This window comes from Echeneis naucrates, chromosome 12 (genome assembly GCF_900963305.1).
Source record: "Echeneis naucrates chromosome 12, fEcheNa1.1, whole genome shotgun sequence".
Taxonomy (NCBI): domain Eukaryota; kingdom Metazoa; phylum Chordata; class Actinopteri; order Carangiformes; family Echeneidae; genus Echeneis; species Echeneis naucrates.
This window is the reverse complement of record NC_042522.1, coordinates 8,476,597-8,500,461: the sequence shown is the minus strand read 5'-3', so window position 1 is coordinate 8,500,461 and position 23,865 is coordinate 8,476,597. Positions and strand designations below refer to the sequence as shown.

Genomic DNA, 23,865 nt, shown 5'->3' with positions numbered 1-23,865 from the left:
GCAGTTTAAAAGTTTCATTCAGTCTCACTCAGTCTTAATGTTCTATTTTTCTTAATAGATTGGTACCCACCCTCTTTGTCGCTGACTTTTATGGTGTTATAGAGTTTAGGTTACATTGAAAAAGTCAACTCAAACAGGCCATCAAATAAAAATGATTTTATTATTTTAATTTTTTTTATAGCGTTAAATAATACCAATTTTAAAGGTTGTTTTCAACTCTTAAAAGGATTCAGGCTTCATAATCAGATTTGATGCTTGATTCAGATTTGACAAAGCATGTACCTTAAATGGCCTCGGAGGAGAGTGGGGGTCAGCATTAGAGATATTACCTGTTACGGTTCATTTACACATACCTGCAACTTTCCCTGAACAGTGCAAACAAATATAGGGCTACATCTGAAATTGTCAAGAGGGAAACCAGAAAAGAGTAACAGTTAAAATATGAAAAAGAAAATGTGACTGAGCAGATGTAATATACAAATGAATAAAAGCCAGCATGGTGCATGCATCATATTGACCGTCCTCCGGTTGGAAGCTCATGCCATGAGCAACAACTGACAAAGGCAGGTGGTCATAGGCATAGCACGGAGCAATAATTGCCAACATAGCCTACGGAGGAGCCGTCAGGAGAAGATGATTACATTTGAAAGTGATGATCCTGGCTCTTTTTGAGAATTCATTACCTTTACAGTTTTTGAATGACCTGAACTTGAGGTGACTAATGACTGTGGGGGGGGACAAAAAAAAAACCCAAACATCTTTTAATGCTTTTGTCCTATGATGTTTGCATCATATCCTATGATGTTTGCAGGATCTTATGGGATCAAATTTTTACGCTAACTAAAAATAAAGGCAGAGAAAAGCCATTTTTTTTCTTATGAATATCACGACTTAACTTAAAATGTGGACTATGAATTTGAAAGAAATATTATTTGAGAAAAAAAAAAATTCTCTGTAAAGCTCTCAGCTGTCATGTGTGTAACTCTTGTATGAATCCAAGAACTGGGGAAATGCAAGGCAACCAGGAAGCCATGATTCATCGAGCTTCCTCTTTTGTTGCGCCCTGAGATAAACATCACAATACAGGCCCTTATCTGACTTGCGCATTGCCAAAAGAACACTTGAAGGTAAATGGCCAAGCATTCACATATACACCCACACACAGACACAGAGAGATGATAACATAAACGCAAAACACAAGATTCAGTGCAATTTCAACAACTGTGAAGACAAATCTGATAACTACTTTTGATTGCCCTCACATCATGTTACTAAAACCAGGCATGCTGACGCATTACAGATTTCAAGTTTCAGAAAGCTTGACATTTTTGCAGATATGAGCAAGAACAAGTCCACAGGCTATACTAGTCAGTCTTTTCTACATCTGGTTTGTTTAACATCATGATGATATTACTGATAAGTCACCATTTTAGTCATAATGTAAATCTCAACCAACCGGCTGAGTCCTCCAACCAGTTGTCCATCATAGAAAAGGAGATATACCAACTAAGGAAGGGCATTATTGCATGTAAATACAAATCAGGGTACAACGATCTATCACAGTGAAGCTTTGTAGCTTGTCGAGTCCTTGTTCAGCTTCTCACCGAATGTTTTAGATCACAGTTGGTCTTTATGTTCAACCTAAACAGTTGGTTTAGAATCAAAACAGACATGCAAATGAGGGAAAGGAAAAACAGCCAGCCACAGTGAGGAGTGAATGAGACATTACTCTACAAGGAGTGTCTGCTTGCTTTCCTAAATTTCTTATCCTGACTCACTAGTAATAAAGCCATCAGTCTATGGAGATTAATTATGCCAATTACTAAGGAGAAACAACAAACCGTTCCTTCCCTGTGCTGACATCAGGAAGAGGAATTTGCCACTTGAAGACCTGTTGAGAGGCAGCAGGTGATTGGCAGCTTCCATTTTTATCAAGGAAGCGCCGAAATACAACAGCTTTGGGTGTCTGCCTTGAGTGTTGGGCTCAAGGTAGATGTGGATGAATATATGGTATCCCATGTTCAACCCTCTGGATCTAGGGAGGAAGAATAACTGCCCATAAATATGCTAAGTGTTCTCTTGCAAAAGATGGACATGTTTAGATGTGATAACAGATCATTTTCAATTTGAGTCAGCTCAGGCAAAAAAAGCTGGTTCACATTTTGGTTTTGGACTGTGAAAGTAAAATCAGAACTTTTTTCAGTGGATAGCTTGAATTGTTGACTATATTACAAGCCTTTGAAGACCATCTTTTTCTTTTATTTTTTTCCCTCTGATTATTATTCTTTCGTCCTAGGCTGTGAGGTGCTGGTCTGTTTGTAATGAAATCCAAAAGGAGCAGGGTCTGGCTCCCGGCCTTGAGCTGGAATTGCTCCCCCCCACCCTTTTCTCTTTTACCCTCTTGGGAACAAGCCTGAGATAAAGGGAAACAGGAGGATCGGCAGAGACAGATTGATCGATAGATGAACATGTAGAAAGAGAGATATAGAGATTTACAGGCCGATAAGAGAAATTCAAACGGACAGCAAGAGGAAAAGAAAGCGCAAGAAAGTCTCTCAGAGAAAGCTGGAGATTGTGGGGGCCAGTCAGAGGGAATAAAGAGGGAGGTATTGAGGGGGTTCAGCAGTGATGGGAAACTATGTGTGTACGTGCTGCAGGAAGAGGCCTTGCGAGCCAAGGGGAACACATACGCCTCAATACAAGGAGTGTGTGTGCGTGGGGGGTGGGGAGTGGACGTTGTATGTCCTGAAGAGTGTGTGTTCTGTTTGTGATTGTCACCAGAGGAGTGTACTTTGGATCGGTGCATCATCCCACAGCAAACAAAAAACACAAAATCCAGCAGTGTGGAGCGATGGCGTATCCAAAATAAACAAACAAAACGAAAATATAGTCACATTGACTGATGTGATTTGACCTTAACGGCCACCCGGCCCCTTCCCTCGCTACCCCCCCCGCTCTTGCACACAGACACCCTGTCCAGTACACACAAAATCAATTAACTTTTGGCCCACTATCAACAAAATAAGTCACATGGACAGTTCAAACAGCCTAAGCCAACAGTGAAACATAACCGTACTGAATGCTCTGTCTCAAGTGCATATTTCATGGCAATTTAAATGAGCTCCTTACTAACACTTCAGGTTTTGCTGTTATTGAGTGTTACAAGTATGGTTTTCCTCAAATGTGAAAAAGCTCCAGGAACTCTCAAGAGCTCCAGCACTATTCTTCAACTTTTTTTTTGGTTAAAAAAAAAAAAAAAAGTCAATTTGCCTCAATTAGTTTTCAAGAGTTATTCAAAGGCGCACAGCACTATCATGAAGCTAGATTACTGCATGGTAGATTTCTGTTACCTGCATCTGGTGTATGGATCTTTTCTGCCAGAGAAGAAATGTTACGACTGATTTAAACTGTCTGAGCCTGCAGAGATGATTTTCAGGAAGGCGTCAGATCAAACAAGAGATGGCACTCTGGTGAATTACCGCTATTGGTCATTCTTCAGGGGAATGGATGCATATTTTGTGCTTGAATTATCTGTGCATCAGCAGGCTCTTAAGTAGAGCTGCCATCTAAGTAGATGAGAGCCCATAAAAATATGTCTCTTGATCTCTCGCTAGTTTCTTTGCTTTCCCATTTAATTTTCTTGACCTTTCCAGCCTTCTCTGTCTCTGTTGCCTTCAATTTCTTTCCACATCTTTCCTTCTGTCTTCTCTGCTCATCTGAGGGACTCCCAAGAGGTCTAGGATAATCCCAGTAAGGAGCAGTGAGTCTTTCATGTCCTGGGAAGACACACTAGCGAGAGCGCTGCCAGTTCTCTTTCCTCCACAGATACCTGCATCAGCGTCATGGCCCCGCTGTCTGTTTCTCTCTCTTTCTTCTCTCTCCCTTACCCTGCTCATGTTTTTACCCATGTTTATGTTTCCCTTCCATTATGGAGCCCATTGGTTCTGCTGGGGACGTGACTAACACTAATAGCTTGTGTTTAGACAGCACAAACAACACAAACACCAGGGAGTTGATCAGGTTCCAGGTGTTGCGGAGTTCAACAGCAGCACTAACTGCTGCTTTGCCCTTCTGTACGCTCTGGGTACTTCTGAAGAGCCGCAGAGGAAGGGTTACCTCAGAGGAGTGCAGTGTTGGTTCGCAGAGCAAAACACTGGTCACAAAATTTGGAGTGAAGAGCTAATGCAAAAGATTTTTTACATTTTTACACAAGTTGATGTACTGAAAGTTCAACAGCTTGTCCATGCACCTCTGTGATAAACATCTCAATGAAAAATACCTTTAAATCAATTGTTGCCATTACCAGCAACCTGGCCTCTACCCCGGAATAAGATCCTTATTTTTATCTTACCCCATGCATCATCAGGTAAAAGCTGAACATCTTCAGAATTTCTGTAGGCTGGCAAAATAAACGAAGGCCTTCTTTTCAGGTGTGTAACATCACCGTTCTAAGTGGAAGCATGTAAATGGCCAAAAGATCATTTTCAGTCTTTTGTAGTGTTCTTTTGATCTTAATCATGATCTGCATTCTGATGTTTTTTTTATTTGACTGAACATTTTGGCTGGAAGGTGTAGAAAGTTCAGATTCAAATCTTTCTACCACTTTGATGCTTTTTTTTTCTGATGTTTGCTGCAGTTTGTATCATTAATTCATATGGAGTAATTATTGGGGAGTGTATTTATGGTATGCTACGTGTAAAAGTTTTGATTACCAGCTAGCACAGGCTTCCATTGCTCCATTTTCTTGCATTACAGCTGGTGATGGTAGTTATTGTCCCGTTCACATAAAGGAATAGTACATATACCGCTACGCCAGGGTCACCACAGAAGTACAACAGGACCAGGTCTAGCTGCACAGTTCACTGTGGGCTGGTGTGCAGTGATTTGCCTTTTAAATATTAGATATCAAACCTTTTAACCACCTTTTAAGAAGCTGAAGGATTCATCCAAAGAGTTGATCACATACAAATTTAAGATTGTCCATGATATACGATTGACAGATCATCCAGCTCTCACAATTACCACAAATTAACGTATTTCACAAAAGCAGACAGCACTTGAAACCACTAACTCCACTTAGTTCAACATATGTGATCATGGCAGCAATTCTCAGCTGGACATACAAACACAGGCAGAGCTTTCACAGTTGTAAAAGGCAACAAAATGAGTCATTCTTCCAGAGTCTCACCACAAAACAATGATCTCTCAGTCCTATCAAAAGGCTGCCTTAGCGCAAGGACCTTTTTTCCGATGATGCAATGACAAAGCGCACATTTGCTGTGACATTTGTGCTGGATAAGTCATTTTCTGGAAGGTCCATTCCCAAGCGATAAAATCCATATTTCTCTTTGCCTGTAACTTTCACGGCCGGGATGCCCATGAATTACATGTTAGGATTGGCTTCACGACAGAGGCCAAATAAAGTGGGTGTTATGATTGGCATGGACAGCCATGCTTGAGAGAAACAGGTGTTGTTCATTGGCTCACACCGATGTGCCCATCGCTGTGGAGTCTCGCGATTGGTGGAGGGAAGACACCACCACTCTGGGAGGAAGCTTGCTGAGACTGGGCATGTTTGCAGGTATGGGTTTGCCAAGGCAGAGGGAGGGGAGAGGAGGGTGAACAGGGTAGGTTGGGGGATGGGCGCCGCAGAGAACAGACCACCTGGATCACAGGCCTCAAAGGCCAGCCTGACAGAGTCAATCTGAACAACAGTGAACAGAAGACAGCCAGTCTGCTGACTTCCCCTCTCTTGCATTTTCACTGGCAGCTTTCCAACAAACACACGCTGTCCAGCAAAACTTTCAAAAGGAGCTACAGCTCGGGTTTTTCCACCACGCTGAGGGGGATTTTTTTTGTTTGGCTCTGCCCAGTGAAGAGAAAGCAGATTAAAAGGTTGAAAAACCAAGAATAGTCATTCAGTATCGTTATTAGTGAGTGCAAGTCTAAAAGGTTATGATTAAGGGGCAAGAACTACAATGCACTTGGGGATAGATGGATTACTCTCCAAAAAAATAGTGCCGAAATCTTTTACTATGAAGGCAAAACCTCAAGCAAGTCATTTGCAAGTCTTCATCTGGGATCAAAGTAGGAGAAAATACAGTAGTTTGGCCTTTTTATGCATTCTTAAATTGCTGTATCTTGACTGGCTATTGGACAGATGGCTGATGATAACTGTCAATCAAAAAAAATCCAGGGTGTGTTGGTATCTGTACCAAGTTAAAAGGGATGTATTTACAGCTGAATCAACTCTGCACAAACAACAACTTGTGGGAGTTTGTGTTTCTCTCTCTTTTTTTTAGTGCATAAAGCAGCATGGCAGTGTGAAAGAGTTTAGAGTAGTCATGGTGTTTCATGTCCTTGTGTGCTGTCACACGTTATTCCCAAACTTCTGCGTTCCAGCAGCCTCCGGACTCCTTTTACACTCAGGAATGAGATTGACCTGGGTTGACCCAGGCACTCGGCCTCTGTCAAGTTGAAGCAAAAGCTTCAGATGAATTGCAACAAGAGACATGTCTCACTTTTTTCTCCCTTTTTCTTCTAATTTTCACTCATTTCCTTCTTGATATCCCTGTCTTTCTGTGCTTTGACAAGTCATTTGTCCTGCCCTCGTGACCCTGTATCCTCATCCATGAGGTCTTTCAGCCATGATTAACAGTGGTCCTTAGGGTAAAGAGGGTGTGGGATTCCTTTTCTATCCCTTGCTGCCTCCAAGGGTATTGTGTGGGGAGGGGGGAGGCAAGAGAAAACATCCAAACATCAACAGAGGAGGAAGGCTCTGCCAAGCTAGCAAACTAATGGGAGAGGCCACTGACAGATAACTTGCACACAAACAGCTCCTCATTACTCCTCATTGTACATGCTGCCGTGTTTTATTTGGACTCTAAATCCATGTGATAGGCTGAGGCTCAGATGCCTGGCTGCATATCTCTGTTAAGCTGAGAGAACCTCTGTCCTCTCGCAACGGGAGTGTCAGAACAGGACGGTGAGGAGGACAGGACTCTCACGGTCATACGTTGCCTTTTCAGATAAGTCATGAGTCTTTCACAAACACACATTCTGATATCCAACTCACAGAGACATGATTAACATGCTAATTAGACCAGGAAGTAGCAGGCCTCGAGGCTCTGTTTTTTTATCTTTAACCATAAATAGAAACACATATGCAAACACACCATGCAGATATGATGGCATGCATGAAAGCATATTGTGCACATAAACATATAGATACCAAGACATGATCAACTGATTCTATATTCCAATACCCACGCTTCCATCCGCCCACGTATATGCAAATTTACATTTCAAATAAACATGATTTGCTTCCTATAATTAATTATTCGGAACATACAGCAAACAGAGGACTGCCAACGCATTAGTGCAGAAACGATTAGCAGATTCAAAGACGCAAAATCTGCACCTGTGAGAAGAATCAAATTTGTTTTTTGTTTGAATTTATGTCCAACGATGACACTGTACGAAAGTGGAAAGATTTCAGCGCCTTGATCTAAAAATTATATCTTCAAACTGCTTGTTTTGACTGAAAAAGATATTCTTTTACTTTAGGAAACCTGAACCAGTGAGCCTTTGGCTTTCCTTCACAATAAATGACAATTAACTAATCAGTTAACACTTAATCAAAACTCAAACCTAGGACATTTGAGTAACAGAATTTGGGCTTTTAATTTTAATTTTTTTAATTTATTTATTTATTTATTTATTTAATTTATCAGTCAATGTATTTATTTAATTTTTTCCACACATGCACTTTTTTTTTTTTTTTTTTTTAGATTATAATCGATTACTATTAAATGACTTTATTAACATAGTAATAGACCTGTGCACACAGACTGTTGTACATGGTGAAATGCAGCAGCATCATCTCAGGGACAGACACTCAGATGAACCAATGTGAGCCTTGAAAGCAGCACTGTATGGTTTGGCCTGGCACTGACTGATAGCTGGCTGTGGATCCTGAGGGGCATCGGGAGTTTAATCACCCATAACCGCAATTACAGACATACACGTCAGACTCATAAAGCACTGAAACAAGATGAGTGCCTCCCTCCTCTCCTCCCCCTGGCGCACATCAGCCGAATTCTAGTAACACTCAAGGAGGAGCAAGGGAGCTGAAGACATAAGCTCTGAGAGCGAGAAAGAGAGAGAACAAGAAAGAGAGAGAGAGATCCTTACCTTGTACATTGCATTACAGGGAAAATTGTAGCACATTAATTAGTGTTTTAATACACTTATGAGCCCTAAAAGAAGTTGGTATGCACTAACTGCGTAATTGCATTGCCTTGCTGTCAAACAGAAGAGGTGTGTTTTGCTTCTACTGAAGATATTTGAAGACATCTAAGAAATTTGAAATATAAGATTCAAAGGACTGAACTGCTGCATCAGTGATTGCACAAACAAAAAAAATAACCATTAACATATCAAATGCGCAAAGCTACATACACACGCTTGTGTGCATGTGGATGTGCATATGAGCACACACTCTTAATGATCACATAAAAGCTCACCGTACACCGTAAGACAGGCCTTAGGATGGATTAAGATGCAAGCCTTTATCAGTGGGTTCCCACAATCCCCAGTAGAGAATCTTAGTTTTCTCTTTTTTCCCTCTGTTTCCCCCATACTGCAGAGAGAGTTCAGGGAGAAAAAAAAATAAGAAGAAGATGGAGGATGGCAGAGTAGAAAAAAAAAAATGCTTGAACAACTATGCTAATGGGCAGGCTTTGGGTAGGAGGTCAGCTCTTTTCACAACCCTGCTCCTTGACACTAATGCAGCCAACAAGATTCAAAGTCTTCCCTGTCATAATAAGTCAAGTACAAAAGTGAATAATGAACAGTAAAAGTAGCTAAAGCAGGTGAATAGAACATGCTTTTAGTGGTCCCCATTTCAAATGAAAGGATGAAAATCAACCATTTAAGAACCAAACTGTTAATTAAAGTTGTATGCTCAAGCTCATCGATTTTTTTTTTTTTTTTCAACTGTTGGTTTATAACTCGTACTTCAATGCTGGGGACAACAAATGGGTGTCATGGTCGAGAGGAGGTCCAAGTGTGGTTTGATTTTATGAAGAAAGATGACAACAATCCAAATTTATAAGCAATATGCCGAAACAACCTAATATGAATAACGGTCTTAATTCCCAGGTCTATGAGATTTCCAGATAACTAAATAAGCATTTCACATATATGTGGGCTGCCCAGATGCTCTCCAATTAGATAAAACCAGTCGATTTCAACTTTGCTACTTACTTCTGGCCATGCACCTGTCAGATTACCTGCAGTAACCTAACCTAATTTAAAGACTTTTCAAAGCAGAAAACTAATGAGAAATTGTTTAAGGAAAGAATGTGACCCACAGGCGTAATTCCTCATGACATAATATTAATAAGATCTCATCAATTCCCACGTCTATGTCAGTCGATGCCTGTCATCAATAACAGAGGAGCATTCAAATCATCAAATTGAAAACACAAAGCATAACACTGCAGACAGCATGATCCAGAACATGTATGTCCAGGGTCCCACCAACAGAGGGCCAGTTTACACCTTAACCCTCTGCTGCCTTAGTGCAGACAAACTTTGAACTCCAGAGTTGACCGGGGGAAGTAGCAGGTCACGAGATCACCAAAGCAGTTAATGGATGAAACAGTGGCTGCAGCCTGCTGCCTCTGCTTCCCACACATGGCCCCCCTCAATAAATAACCCCCTTTCCGTCAGGGGCGATGAAACTATATGGACAAGAACATTGGAGGAAAACATCCATTTGCCCTCATCCTCTCCCCACACACACACACACATACATACATACAGACCTGAATGTTTTTCTCTGCTAGCAACAGTGAAACCTTCCCACATGATCGGCTGCGATTGACTCGTCAGCTGCACAATGATGCAAGATAAAGAGGGTGAGCTGCCCTGTGTGTGAAAGGTCAGCTGTCTTTTTGGGTGCAGGCAAGCATGCACTGTGTAAACAAGACAGGCAGGGAGATCAATCACATAGAGCATATTTATTGGCTTAGTTGGCCAAGGAGTAAATCTGCTTTAACGTGATTAAGAACTAATTGTGTAGAGAAAAAGAGGACAAGTCAGAGGGGGGAGAGAGGAGGACAGGGAAAAAAGTGAGAGTGGAATAGCAGAAGAGAGAAGACATGGGGGCCAGTTGAGAGATAAAGAGAAATAAAGACTCTTTCTTTCCAACTGATTTAAAAAACCCACATATTAAAAGCAAATGTCATCTTGAGTAGGCAGGAGCTATCAGAACAGCTGCTGCTATATTCATGTCACGTCCTCTTGAATATATTCCCATGAAGAGACAGTTGATGGAAACAAACTGCATCACATTTGATTTATTCCGAAATTTCAGAAATGTGCCTCCAACCGAGGCAACATTTTCATACACATATAACTAGAGCGAGGCAAGTGGTCTGGGTGATCCTATGATGCATCATTAGAGGCGGTCCGGCCTTTTAGTTACACTGACAAATTGCTCTGCAATTCACAATTTAACGAGAGAGACCAGGAAAGCATTATCAAACACTGTCACATTACACTGGCTCCATAGAAATGACACTTCGATGTGAAAACATTGAAATATGCTCCATGAAAGAATATAAATAAAACGCTGGCTTTAAGCATTTTGTGTAAATTTGTTTCTCGTCATGTTTGAGTGGAGGTTTGTAAAACTGAATGTAATTCTAATTTCCCCTCATTTCTGAAGCTTGCCTTCCCTTCAGCTTCCTAGTAGCACACAAACAGGAAGGCAGGGCCCTTTGTCTTCCTGGTTTGTTGCGCTAAGGGACCTTTAATATGGAACATGGAAGTAAACACGCACAGGAACTACAAACTTGTATTGTCCTATCCTGTATACAGGTACACATTTAATTTTGTATTACATAACAAACCTGTGTCCGTGAAATGCGAATGATGGAAGAAGCCGCAACCATGAAACTGAACTACTCTGGACAATTAATTCTTAAAGAACTGATGTATAATGAAACAAAAATCAAAGATTAAAGATAAAAGAGAAAAAAAGGAAGTCATGAAATGAAAACACTGAAGTTTTAGTAAGACCAGCACATCAACCCTCAGATAACAAATCGGCATTCGTAGTGATCAGTGAGACTCAACAGAAGTCACCCACACGTTTCTCCTCCTCTGATGGAGCTGAAAGGAAGGAAGCTGTTTGCATCATTCAGAGTCTAAGTGCAGTTTGGTGTGATGTATAAAGTAGCAGATTAAACAGCCTGAAGGAATTATTAGTGTCAGCGTATGCCTCTGGTGAAGAAAAAATAGAGTAGTTGTTTTTTTTTTTACATTCACTTTCATGTAGACCTTTTTCTTCATCCTGAAGCCACTGTTTCACATTTATTGCACCTTTGAAGAAGATTCTGACAAAGAGTCTAAATAACAAAATTGGTTGTGAAGCTAAGGCTACCTCCCTCTCAACACTGTTAGCCAGAAAATAGTTTTTACAATTTACTTGGGAAATGTATTACAATTGGAGAAAATCAGGTACACTATGTCTGCTAAAGAGGAGATCTTTTTTTTATATATATATATCTGGCAACCTTTTCTCGATTTAACGTCTAAAAACTGAACTAGTATTATTCTGTCACTGCACCATTATCTATGTCCTATGTCCTGTTTTTCGCATGTCAAAAACCTGTACTGTTCTGTGTAGCACCACCAACTACTGTTAATATCTATTTAATTTTTTTCTTTCTTTCTTTTTTATGAAAGCAATAACAATAAATATACAATAAAAAAAGAATCTAAATAACAGAAAGTCTCCTCTCCTGATGCACAAGCAGCAGCCCTATAAACTGCCCCGCGTGTACTAACTTCTAACAGCTCTGCTTCCCATGTTAAAACCCAGTTTTCCCTGTTTATTCAATGATCTTCTCTGCCAGTAATCTGGATGTTGCTTTGCCTCCCAGCATGCTTCTGTTATTGTGAAATTTCCCTGGAATCTTTCAATATTTGATATGGCACAGTCTGTGAAAACGCTCCTGCTGTCACTAATGTCATCCAGACCTAATATACCATTGGACAATCTGAACATGTCTTGTTGTACTGAAGCATTTCACGGGCCACTTCTCAGGTCAGTCTGGTGACCTTGTACTAGAGCGTTGAGCACTGTCATGTGGTTCTGCCTGTCATGATAAATTGTCGCTGATGTGTCCGTCACAGCATCTGCTCAACTCTGTTTTAAGATATTTGATGGGAGCATGTTTCAGATCTGACAGCCATTTTATTTTTCTGAGTAATGTCTAATGCTGTTCTGATGTAATTGACTTTCTTTCTTGAGGGGACTGAGGAACCTCAATTGAGCAGAGAGTCAGCGCACAAATCCAGACAGCCTGTCACTGGGAGCAGCACAAGTAGATTTACATTTAAACAGCATGTTATGGGCTGACTGACATGGGGGAGATTAAAGTGGGAAGTGGCCGCTAACACCCAGTGTCCAGCTCATCAAACTGTGAAATATTTTGGACATCATCTGTAAATCAACACCATAAATCAACCTCTGCGCGATAATGCTGAAAGTTTCTAACATAACCCGTTCAGAGTACAAAGTGTTTCGGTCTGTTTTCAACTGTGGATTTAAACCACCACAGGAATGCTAACCATTAAGGACATCTCATATCTCTTGCTGGGCATCCACACTGACCCCACTCCCCCTTGTATGCCAATCAAACCATGAAGATGAAAGGTGTCAGGCAGGGATATCTTAAGTTCTGCTGCTCTGATTTAGATACATTTTTTATATATATAATTTTTTTTAATCTGTCCTTCAAATTTATGATGGTATGATCATGGTCTGCAGTGTTCCTTTCAGGACATGTAAGCTCTGTGTTGATGTGTGGATCTGTGCTTAAATTCTCCTGCATGACATTATCTCTCAATTCATTTCATTTTATTGTTTATTTAACAGGGACAACACATACAACCATGCTATACAAAATGTGGAAAATGCCATGCTTATAAGACTTCCAGCTCCAAACAAAGTGACAGTGATTAATTTTATATATAACCAGATATGAGACACGGAATTCCTTATTGTTGGAGCTATATAATGTTGAAGTTAGCATTTCTTGACATATAAGATCTTATTTCAAACATAAAGTTTGAGGTAAACAGTTAATTTCCACTGTCTGTTAAGCCTCTTATAAAAATTTATATGTTTTGAATTCTGCTGACATACAAACACTAGTCACCATGATATGGTTACACATTAGGTAACAATCTGATAAAAGATCAGTCAGACACTTTCCCAGCCATTAAAGCCGACCAAAGTCAACTTCTCATCTCTCTTCTTCAGATAGTATCAGCTTCTTCTGCAATGGCTCTTGCAGCCAGATAACTAAAAGCTGTAAAGCTGGGTTGTAAACACACTTTTTAGCTTGCTGCCCAGAGAATAAGGTGCTTTCAGGTTACAATCATTATGTAACCTACAGTGCAGCTTTGCTTGGGCATTCATTTTTTGACTGCCAAATGCTAAATGTGTTGGGTTCACAAATAATGATTGTGGGAACAAGTAGAGAGAAGGAAAAAAACACACACAAACAAACAAACAAACAAAAAAAAAACAAAACAACAACAACAAATGCTTAATTGTCACATAAAACCAAGGTGCCATCAGTGATTATATCTGTGTTTGTTGCTCCAAATGCTTTTTAAGCCCTGCGACCTTTGGTTGACAGATGGAGGACAGGAAAACACAGTTGACTCTTGTTGCATTAAGAATAATGATGTGACTCTCCTATATGTGAGATTCAGTTCCTGCATTAATCATGTCTCTGTAAGTGCTCTGTTGATGTGCATCTGTGTGCACATGAACAACAGATATGGTTTGTATGAAGCATGTCAGCATCCCCCTCTTTCCTTTATACATGTGTATTTGACACCTGATGTCATCTCATTTCAAGCGCCATGCCACTGACCGAAGCCTGAATAATAATATTGGCGGGCACAATGGTGTCGGGTGAGATGTTGCCACCACAAAACTATCACGGCTGTTGTATAATCAACAGGCTCATGCACACGTGCCCCGCCTGTGTATCACAATACATGGAACAGATGGCAGGGAGGTTGTTAAATAAACACAAATACATGCTCATTATCAGCTTCAGTTACAGGCAGCTGCTGTTGCTCATTTTGACATAGATGTTCTATAAAAATCACACCCATATAAACTCTTCGCATATGAAGGTTAGAAAAAATAAAATAAAAAAAAATGTAAATAAATAAAAATCACAGCACCAATTTTCGAGGAGCTGAAGAATTTTATGATTCAGCTCTTCCTCGCCTGGCAGTACATGCTAAATCAAACAACCCTGTCAAACGCAGCTGGCAGAGAGATGAAGAGCACACAGTAAATACAGTAAATATATATTTATACACAAATATATGCGCACATGCACATTGGAGCACAAACACATAACCACCTACAAGAACATACAAACAACTATTCACCGCAAAAACCTAATGCAAAGACATTAAACCAGTGGCAGCTTTTCTTTCCAGCATTGAGCGCATGTTCTGATACTGTTGTCTCCCATGGAGAGATGATCCTTACATGACGCACATTAACAGATAGAGACTAAATGTTCCAAGTCCTCTAGACAGTTTCATAATATTTAGTGCAAAACTGTCACGCAAATGATTAACTCCTTCCTCGGTGAGCCTCCTGTAGCCTGGTGGGGGGTAGGTGGGAGGGGGCAGCAAGGCAAGTGAACATGTCAGCAACAGCAACACAACCATGACATATACTGCATAAAATGTCAGAAAATAGTGAACTGTGATGTTTTGCAGAACTGAAGCTGACGTCTTCAAACTGCTTGGTCCTTGCCCCTGCTCTTCTAGGCATTTCACGTGTTTTTATCTTTTTCATTTCACATTACGCTGACCTTCTGTTGAACCAGGAAATCTTATGAGCATGATTCATAAAGGTTTGGCTAATTGAACCACACAGTCCAAACCTTGTGATAAATAGGATATATCAGTACTGAGCCATTCTGTTTTGACTTTTTTGCCCCCACACCTGCCTTTATACTCAACGAGGCAACAATCTCACCTCAGTCTCCATCACACTCTCCCTGTCCCCATCCTCATTTCAAAGTCATGCCACCACTGCTGTACAACCACTAAGTCAATGAGCTCAATGTCAGTAACTGTAATGGAGTTGTGGACATAATGCCCCCATGGCGTTTGGTACACCCTTTCACATAGGCTCTACTTCATCACAGTCCCATTGACTGAGTCGCCCACATGGATGCACACTAAAGGTCAACTTGCTGCAATAGCTCCTCCACCATTGCCTCAGGTGTCCCTGTGCCCCAAGCAAATGGGTGGCTGGCAACAGCACAGCTGTATTAAAGAATAACTCCCAATGTTTTCATTGGTTTTCCTTTTAGTGATCATTATGATTGAATTAAGGCAATACTCAATTGTTAGCCAAATTTGACAAACAGTCGAAGACAAACATTTGGCAAATGAATACTGTACGGTGCTGCCTAATCAATAGTGTACAGTACCACTAAATAAAATAGCATATAATACCTTGAATAGGTTTGGATAATCACTCAACTGTTGCCTTCATTACAACCTGTTCATCATCATCATCACCACCATCATCACCTTACTGTTCTTGTTGGCATTTGATCTTAGCTCCAGTGAGTATTACATTATCGAATCTGCTAGAGATAATTACCCAAGTTGGAATAAACTTAATAAAATCCTGCCCCACTTTTGCTTTGCTCATGACCAACCGCTATGGTCTTGACTAGTAGACTTTGGGACCTGCTTCTCAAGGGCTGTCATTTGTACAGTATCAACAGGCTAAAGCTTCAGAGTCACCACAGCAGCAACATCTACTCCTCAAGGGCTGGCAGCTGATCAAACCAACACCAAATCCCGACAAGATATTTCCATTAGTTGCTGCATTACCCCCCCACCCCGCCCCTGCCCATTTTACTCCATGCACCTCAAGAAGTAAGCAAACGCATATGGGAGTTGCAAAAACTTCTCCCCCACTTCCACCTTTCACATCACAGCATGTACTGGCCTGCATTAGCGCACTCGGGTGGGATTGTTGCTGTGCAGCAGAGACATGTGACATTGGGAGGTCATGGTTCTGCCACTCCCCCCATCATACTCACACATGCTCCTTTTGCAGACAACACTGACCTCCACCCTATACCCCTGAGTCCCCAGTTTGCCCTTTGCGAAAGCATGAGGGTGGAGCCTGCAAGAGCCAGGGTGGCAGGTGCTATGTTTCTGACCTTCCACTTCATGAGATCGGCTTCGGTGACATTCGGATCAAGAGCTCGGTTGCGCTGTCTCCCCCTCCCCCACTGCCAGGCTGGCTATAATGCCAAGCGTGTCAAATCACTTTAGCATCAAAATACCGACAGTCCTCCCTCCTCCTCTCCCCTCCCCTCTCTCTCCCAAACATCTCTGACTATCTAGCTCTCTCTCTCTCCACCGGCTATTTCTCCTCCTGTTGGTGCAAAGGGGGATGTATACAGTTTGATGATCTGTAGTTGCCAGTGTCCTTCAAATTCAATGAGGATAGAGGCAACTGAAAGGAGTGAGTGGAGGAGCAACCAGAGCTGCCCCTGACAGCAACACTTCCCAGTCCATTGTTAAAGGATACCTGAGCTCTCTCACCACCTACTTAACACCCAGTGAACAAACAAGAAGCTGCCAGAGATGGACATGTAGAAATCTGTCACAACAGTTTGGGAGAGCTCATTACAAATAAGAGGGAGCAAGAAAACGTATAAAGAAAGGGAAGAAAGTCCGTGAAATATATCAGTGTGACCCACTGTTCAAACTGCAAAGTGACACGATAAGTTTGCAAGGCCAAGAAAAATGTTCCTGCATTCTTGTGTTGTTGTTCTTCATGGTTACCAAAGCAGCTTCGGCTGTTGCAAGCAATGCATAACAACCAGGAAACGCATGGTTCTGAGAGAAAATAAGGTTTAATAAATAAATCATAGAAATTGGCCTCTTCCTTTGGTGCAGCCTTGTCCAAATATCTGGCCCTACTGCTGTTAGCTGATCCAGATGTTCAATGCAAACCTTTTGGATTCTCTGTACTCTTGAGCGAGTAGAGTGAAAAACAAGAGGCATCTTCTCAAACAAACATATCTTATTGTACACTTTTGTTCGCAATTATGTTCATCTATCACAGCACATATGGCTGTTTTTTTTTTCCCTCCATTGTATCTTTATAATCTATTCCTGCCTGCAGTGTTTTTTGAAATAAACACAAAGAACACATTTCCCAATGTTTGTTTGCACAGCGTGTCATGAGGCAAGCCTAAGCGTTCTTTTGCGAATGTGACACAAATGCAATCGTTCCATGTTTATCTGTGGTTAGAGAAAGCAAGTGTCCCTCAACACTTATTCAGCCTGGCTGAAATAAACACAGCATTCAGCATCAGCCGCATCAAGAGACAGAACCAGCACGCGGATATCTGGGTTAAGATGTACATATTCATTCATATTCATGTCATTCCTTAATTTGTTCATATATTTTGATTGAACCCAACATCTCTTCTCTCTGATTAACATACTGTTCTATGTTAGGCAACATAGGGCCTGAAGAGTGAGAACCTTCTTACTCATGTTTAATTAATCTCAATGAAAAATGTTGAAAAGCCTGTTCTGTAAATCTCATTCATGGGGTCAGGTCCAACTCTGAGGAAAACTGCTGTCAGTGGCAAAATTTAATTTCACTTCATCTGTGTAAATCTAGTTGGAAGAGAATATATACATATGAAGCTTGAAGAGGAAGTGTAATTAAAATAAATTTATTTTCTCTTTGAAATAATACAATCAGTCATTTTTATTCTAAAAGGGAAAATCAACGATGGGTAATTTTGTATTCAGCTCAAAAAATATATTAGACATTCAAATAAGCCACACTCCTGATAATTCATATTTAACAGTTGTTGCTTTTGTGTAACTATGATCCAAATTTAAATTCATAATTACAGCCTTTGAGAATTTGAGGTTAGTTACAAATTCAAGTTTAACTCTGAGCCCATTTCTCTACACTCCTTAATTACACTTTGGAGAAGACAATGACGGTGTGATTGTGGGGATACAATCACAATCACGCCTGACTGTCCCCTGTGACTCTTGCTGCCTGCTCACCTTGCTCTGCGCTGTTTCAGTCTGATAGTGCAGCTGGGAGATTACAGGCTCAGAGAGTTATCAAAGGCTTACTCGCTGTGATTTCTAGTGACCCGCCGTGGATAGCTCCTGTCACTCTGTGCGATGCAGAGACATCCACCTCTCCAGATGCATCCTGGCTGCTGCTGCGGTGGCAGCTGGTGACTAGAAGCCATGTCAATTCGGGGAATCCCACTGATGGACATGATGGATGGGCATTATGGGTATTCAGTAAATCGCCTCATGATACGGAGTAGCAAAAATATTAGTAGGAAATAATATAAAGAGCATAATTGCAAAGACATCTAATCAAGACAAATCAAGATGGTTTATGGTTCGTTTTAAAGCTGCTTGTGTTCATATTTTATTAGATTGTTTTGTGATATTTGATTTGTACAAACAAACCAACAGACTTATCATCAGGATGGGCAGTTCTTCTCAGCTCTATTTCCGTTTTAACATCTTAAAGCTCACCGGCCTAAAGATTACTGTTTTAGTTCACTTTCTCTGCTCTCAGGAACCTTGTCACCAGCCACAGCTGCTTTCAGAAAAATTTATTCCCACTGCAGAGCAGTAAACAGTCATCATTTGCCACTTGCTAGTGAACATAGCACATCATCGAACAGCTAAACAGCCAGCTAGAAAGTCAGCTAAAAAAAAAGTAAAGAAAAAAGAAACAGAACTTTGCCATGCAGCCAGAAACACAATAGCAGATAAATTCGCCTGCCACCATTAGCTCAGTGTTTATGGGCAGTGCGGTTATTGGAGGTTTTTGAACTGCCCGCAATTGGCCAAAGAATCTGTTAATGCAAGTTTAATTTAAATATTATTATTTATAAAATATAACTATAAAAAAAGAAAAACTTTCATTAGTTTAGAATCATATCTTACCATTTCTTCTTTTTGTCTATTCTTTAAATGAATCCTGCAGCAAAGCTAAATTAAAGTAAATGGAAACATTTTAAACACTGAGCCTCTCTGTTGTGTGATTTAATAGAATAAAAACTGATTTGAATCAGGTTGGATTTCTACCATGTTTGTTCCCTTGTTTATTTATGGGACCAGGACAGAGATTTATCTTCTTCTGATAGTATAATTTCATAAGGCTCTAAAGTTTTCCATTTCCTGGCCCTCTCCTGATGTCAGGGAATTGAAGATCGTCAAGAGCAGCACAAAAAGGCAGTTATAGTTCTTGTGAACCAGAGCCAATGCAACAGTACTGGATAAGTTTAGTAAAAATTCAAAACGCAAAGCCAATTAACTAAATATTTTGGCATTTCTTATCTAAGTTCGACAAAGTCCAGTCCTATGGCTTTAAGTAAAGCTTAAAAAAAAATTAACTGGTTGCTACTTGAGATGAGTTGGGATAGTTGGGATAGTTAGTTTGTGTATTCAACACAAAGTGTAGTTTGTGTGTACTGGGGAATGGGGGCCAGGGCCCATAATCTACATGTTGGCATGCTATGGCCCCTCTGGTTTCTGACCTAGCAGGAAGCAGCCAGGGACAGCACTGACTCCGACCAGCCAATTAGAGTACTGGGAGCGTAGGGAGTACGCAGCACGCCGAGGCTAATGAGCTCCCTCTCTGTGACCCGCCTCACCTCTGCAGGACCCCTCGATGGGAAATATGAGGAGCCGGGAGCCACTTTAACTCGCCAAAACCTCTCCAACCCCTCTGCTTAGCCTCCTTTGCCCTCCCCTGCTACACCCCTTCCTGTAGTCTCAGACCCTGCTGTGTGACCACAGGCTCTACAAACACATGTGGCTTCTCTCCAGAGTCCCACCACATGGCTTTTTACTGCCATGCTGATGCAAAAAAGCACTACATAGAAAAACAATGAGCACATACATACACACACACACACTCCTCACTCAGTGCTCTGTCACTTGGATTTTCCTGTAGTTTACTCTGGCTTGGTTGTAGGTGCAGGGGCAATGGAGCATCTTTCCAAGTCTGCTGAATAGTAAACAGGCTTCAAATTAATTGGCAGGATTTGTGATGCAGTGAGATCATTCTGAGGCATTCTGTAATGAAGTGGGATTGCTGTGAACACTAATATAGCTTGGCTTTCAGCATAATTGCTACTCATTTGAACAAAGCACCATGGATAAAGAGCATGAAACAAAACCAAAAAAGACACCTGGTGTGTAAATATCAGCAGGTAGAAAAAAACTGAAGATCGGAAGGACAAATCATGTTGGTGTATTTCCGACTCATCACTCAGCCCTTTCCAGAGCTAATGAAATAAAAAAAGAGGGGGAGCAAATAACAATCATCTACATCCAGCATTCCCCCACCACCACCCCCTTTTCTCTCCAGGCAGAATTGGTCCTGTCATTTGGACCCTCCAAACACAGACCATATGCGAGTTCAGCCCTGGCAATCAGACTGCATTGTGGAGCAGGCGGCTGAGTTCATCAGGAAAAAATTAGCCCGCCGCTCTGCAGGCCTCGCTCCCATTGGCCAGTCACGCGGCCCGCTCCGTTTGAGGGCACCCCAGACATTCCTGTGGATAATCTTTTCCATTCCTCTGCTCAGCTCGGTGAGGACAGACCAAATCACAGCACAAGGCCTGCATTGTGAGGGCCTTTTCAAAAAGCCCTGTTTTCAATGCTGTCTCTCTTTTACGCTTTCCCCCTCTCTCACCTCATACACCACAATTCCAAAAAAAGAAAGAAAGAAAAAAAACAAAAAAAACCTATTTCCCTCTAAAAACTCTATCATGACTCTGTTTTCTAATAAAAAACACTAAATGATTGCTTTTTTTTTTTTTTTAATAATCCTGCAAAAAAACAAGGTCCTGAACATTACGTTTCTCACGGTCCCTTTCCAGTAAGAGTTTGTTTTTGAAAAGCCCAAACAATGTAAAACCACTGAAACCGGAGCCTGGCCACATCAGTGTGCTGCCTGGGGTTCAGCAGATCGCTGCTGAATACGGCTCCCCGGGCGAGGCTCACAAGCCTTCCCAGAAACCTCCCGCTTGGTCACCACTACACGCCTCACGCCTCCCACAGCAGCTTGTCATTGTGGCCATAGTCAGGCGGCCAGAACGTCGAGATTGAAGGACAATCACACAATCTGGGGACATTGGTGGATTTATAGTAACACATTCCATAATTAGACCATGATTATTACAGGGTCTATAAACTTTAGACTCCAAGCTGTCCACCCTCTCTAGCATACTTTGCAATCAGCTACTCAGGAAACGCTGCTGAATTTGTTTAACAGCTCCTGCAGTGAAAAAGCAACAAGTTAGTAAAATTGAACTTTTCAACACTTTCACTCCTCCTCTCTCCATTCACCCCCAAGTCTTAGGTAGACAAAATAATCTGGTGAGACTCATTCAGCCACAACATAGAGGAGAAAACCCTTTGTTTGCATTCTTTGTTTTCCTTCTTCTTACTTCAGAAAGACTACACTTCTAATCCAGATGCTCCTAATTGTTCAGGAAGCATATCCGCCCTTTCTGCAGGCTGTAACAGTAAAAAAAAAAGAAAAAAAGAAAAAAAAAGTAGCAATCAATCAAGATAGAGATGGGGGTGAGGTTGGTGGAAAATTGTGCACCTCACTGATCATGCTCAAACTTGTCCATGAAAAAGTATTTGTCTGAGAAGAGAGAATAGTCCTGTCTCCATTGAGGAAAAAAAACAACCTTGTTCCTTCTACAGAGAAAGCTGAGTTTACATTGTACATTTGTCTTCAAATGGGAATAAAATACAGTAAGAAGAGAAAAATGCTAAAAAACAAACAAACATACATCTGATGAGATGGAAACTTTGTCACGCGGCCGGTGGCTAAGACTCAGTGTTCTGATATGAACTATTTGCCACTGTGTAAAAACCAGATTGTAAAAACAAACAATCACACAAATTGGTAAAACAGATTTCAAAATAATCTGATATTAAGGAATGGTTTAAAATACTGACAGGCTGCAAGGTATAAGAGATTAATATTTTGTCATTGTGGCTGTTACCTACAACTTGATGATGATAGACAGCATTGATTATTATTATTTTTTAAATTATTATGTTAATTTCTTTTTCTACCATTAAAACATTAACTGTTTCCCCTTATTTGTGCTTGGTGGAGAAAAATATGGAAACATTAGGAAGACCAACTTTTACAAGCATTTGCTTTTATGTTTAAAATGTACTGAGGGTTAGGTACACAGAGTAAATACCATTAATGCAGCTAAGAGCTCTTCAAGTAGGATAAAAATTGAGTACATCAAGCAAACCAGGCAGGAAAACGATTTCACTCTGGGAATTCAAGTTGAGGACGAGTGTTGATATTATCCAAAAATAAATATGCAAATTGACCAGAACAAAATGGGTAGATATTCAATGTCTACATGCTCTACCTTTTTATTAATTGGATTAGTACACTTCCTTTTACAGAGAAGTTTTGGCTAAAAATCCAAGGTTTGTAACTTTAAATCCAGACAGCTGCTTTGGTGGAGCTATTGAAGATGCGTAGTGAACACTGACCAGCATCCACTACGTAACATATTCTCAAAACAGAGGAGCATGTTCAGTGGCAAACTTCTGTCCCTGTCATGCTCTACAGGCAGACTAAGGAGGTCCTCTGTTCCCAGAGCCATCCAGCTTTTTAACACTACACAGACGAGGTGGTGTGAAATAGACTTAACAGAGTGAGTCTACCTCTCTCTACCACCATCCCCTCATCACAATGTGATGTCTGCTTTGGACTGTATTTACAGGCTGCAATGGACCATTGCACCTCCACCACAACCTTTGCCCAAAATTCTTATTATTTTTTTTCTAATATATTCCGTTATTGCTTAATAATTTTTAAAATGAGTGATATGCGGGTGCTATGTATGTTTCTGTGTAAGATATGGATGCCTTAAATTTCCTTCATGATTTATATATATATATTGGCTGGACAAAGTCACTTATGTATATCTAAAATTTCCTCCCATATATATATATATATATATATATATATATATATATATATATATACATATAAATGCCTGGAAAAAAAGGGATTTAAGTGACTTTGTCCAGCCAAAAAGAGTCATGCACTCCTCACGACACGCACTGACACTACAGAAGGAGCGAGCCTTGGGGATAACATGATAAATGTGTCAGCATTAACCACATGTTCGGCACAGGTTGGTCCCACTACTCATTAGCTATTGAGGTTGAGATGGGGAGTGTCAATGTGTTTGTGTGTGTGTGTGTTGAGAGGGAGGCAAAGGTATTTGGAGGAAGAGGCCTGATCTCCCAGCACCTCTGTTAACTTGTCGATCACTGGGGCTCCACATGCAAAGACGCCATTAATCATGAAAACCAGACTCAACTCTGCCTCCAAAGAGACACACCTCTAACTGGAGGCAATGGTGTATGTATGTGTACACTGCAGCAGCAACAAGCCATACTTTATCACTGCATTCAAATGAATGATCATAGAGATTAACATCAAAAGAACAATCTGCATCGAAAAAGGAGTTTTCTTTCTGAGTTATTTGTTTTGTGAAACACAGACCACCAAACATTTTGGGAAGACAATTGTTATCTCTATAACCCGTTATAAAACCTATCTAACTACAATATGAAAAATCTTATTTGATTTGCCTTTGAAAGCAGATTAAATTAAATGAGATTCCGTTTTGGGTGAGCAGATTTTCATTATATGCA

General features: G+C 40.7%; 1 protein-coding gene across 4 annotated transcripts in view; it reads right to left on the bottom strand.

Moving 5' to 3' along the window:
- The window catches only part of rxraa (retinoid X receptor, alpha a), a 98,654-nt gene that overhangs the window by 48,396 nt on the left and 26,393 nt on the right, over positions 1 to 23,865 (bottom strand). The gene's annotated exons all lie outside the window — the stretch shown is intronic.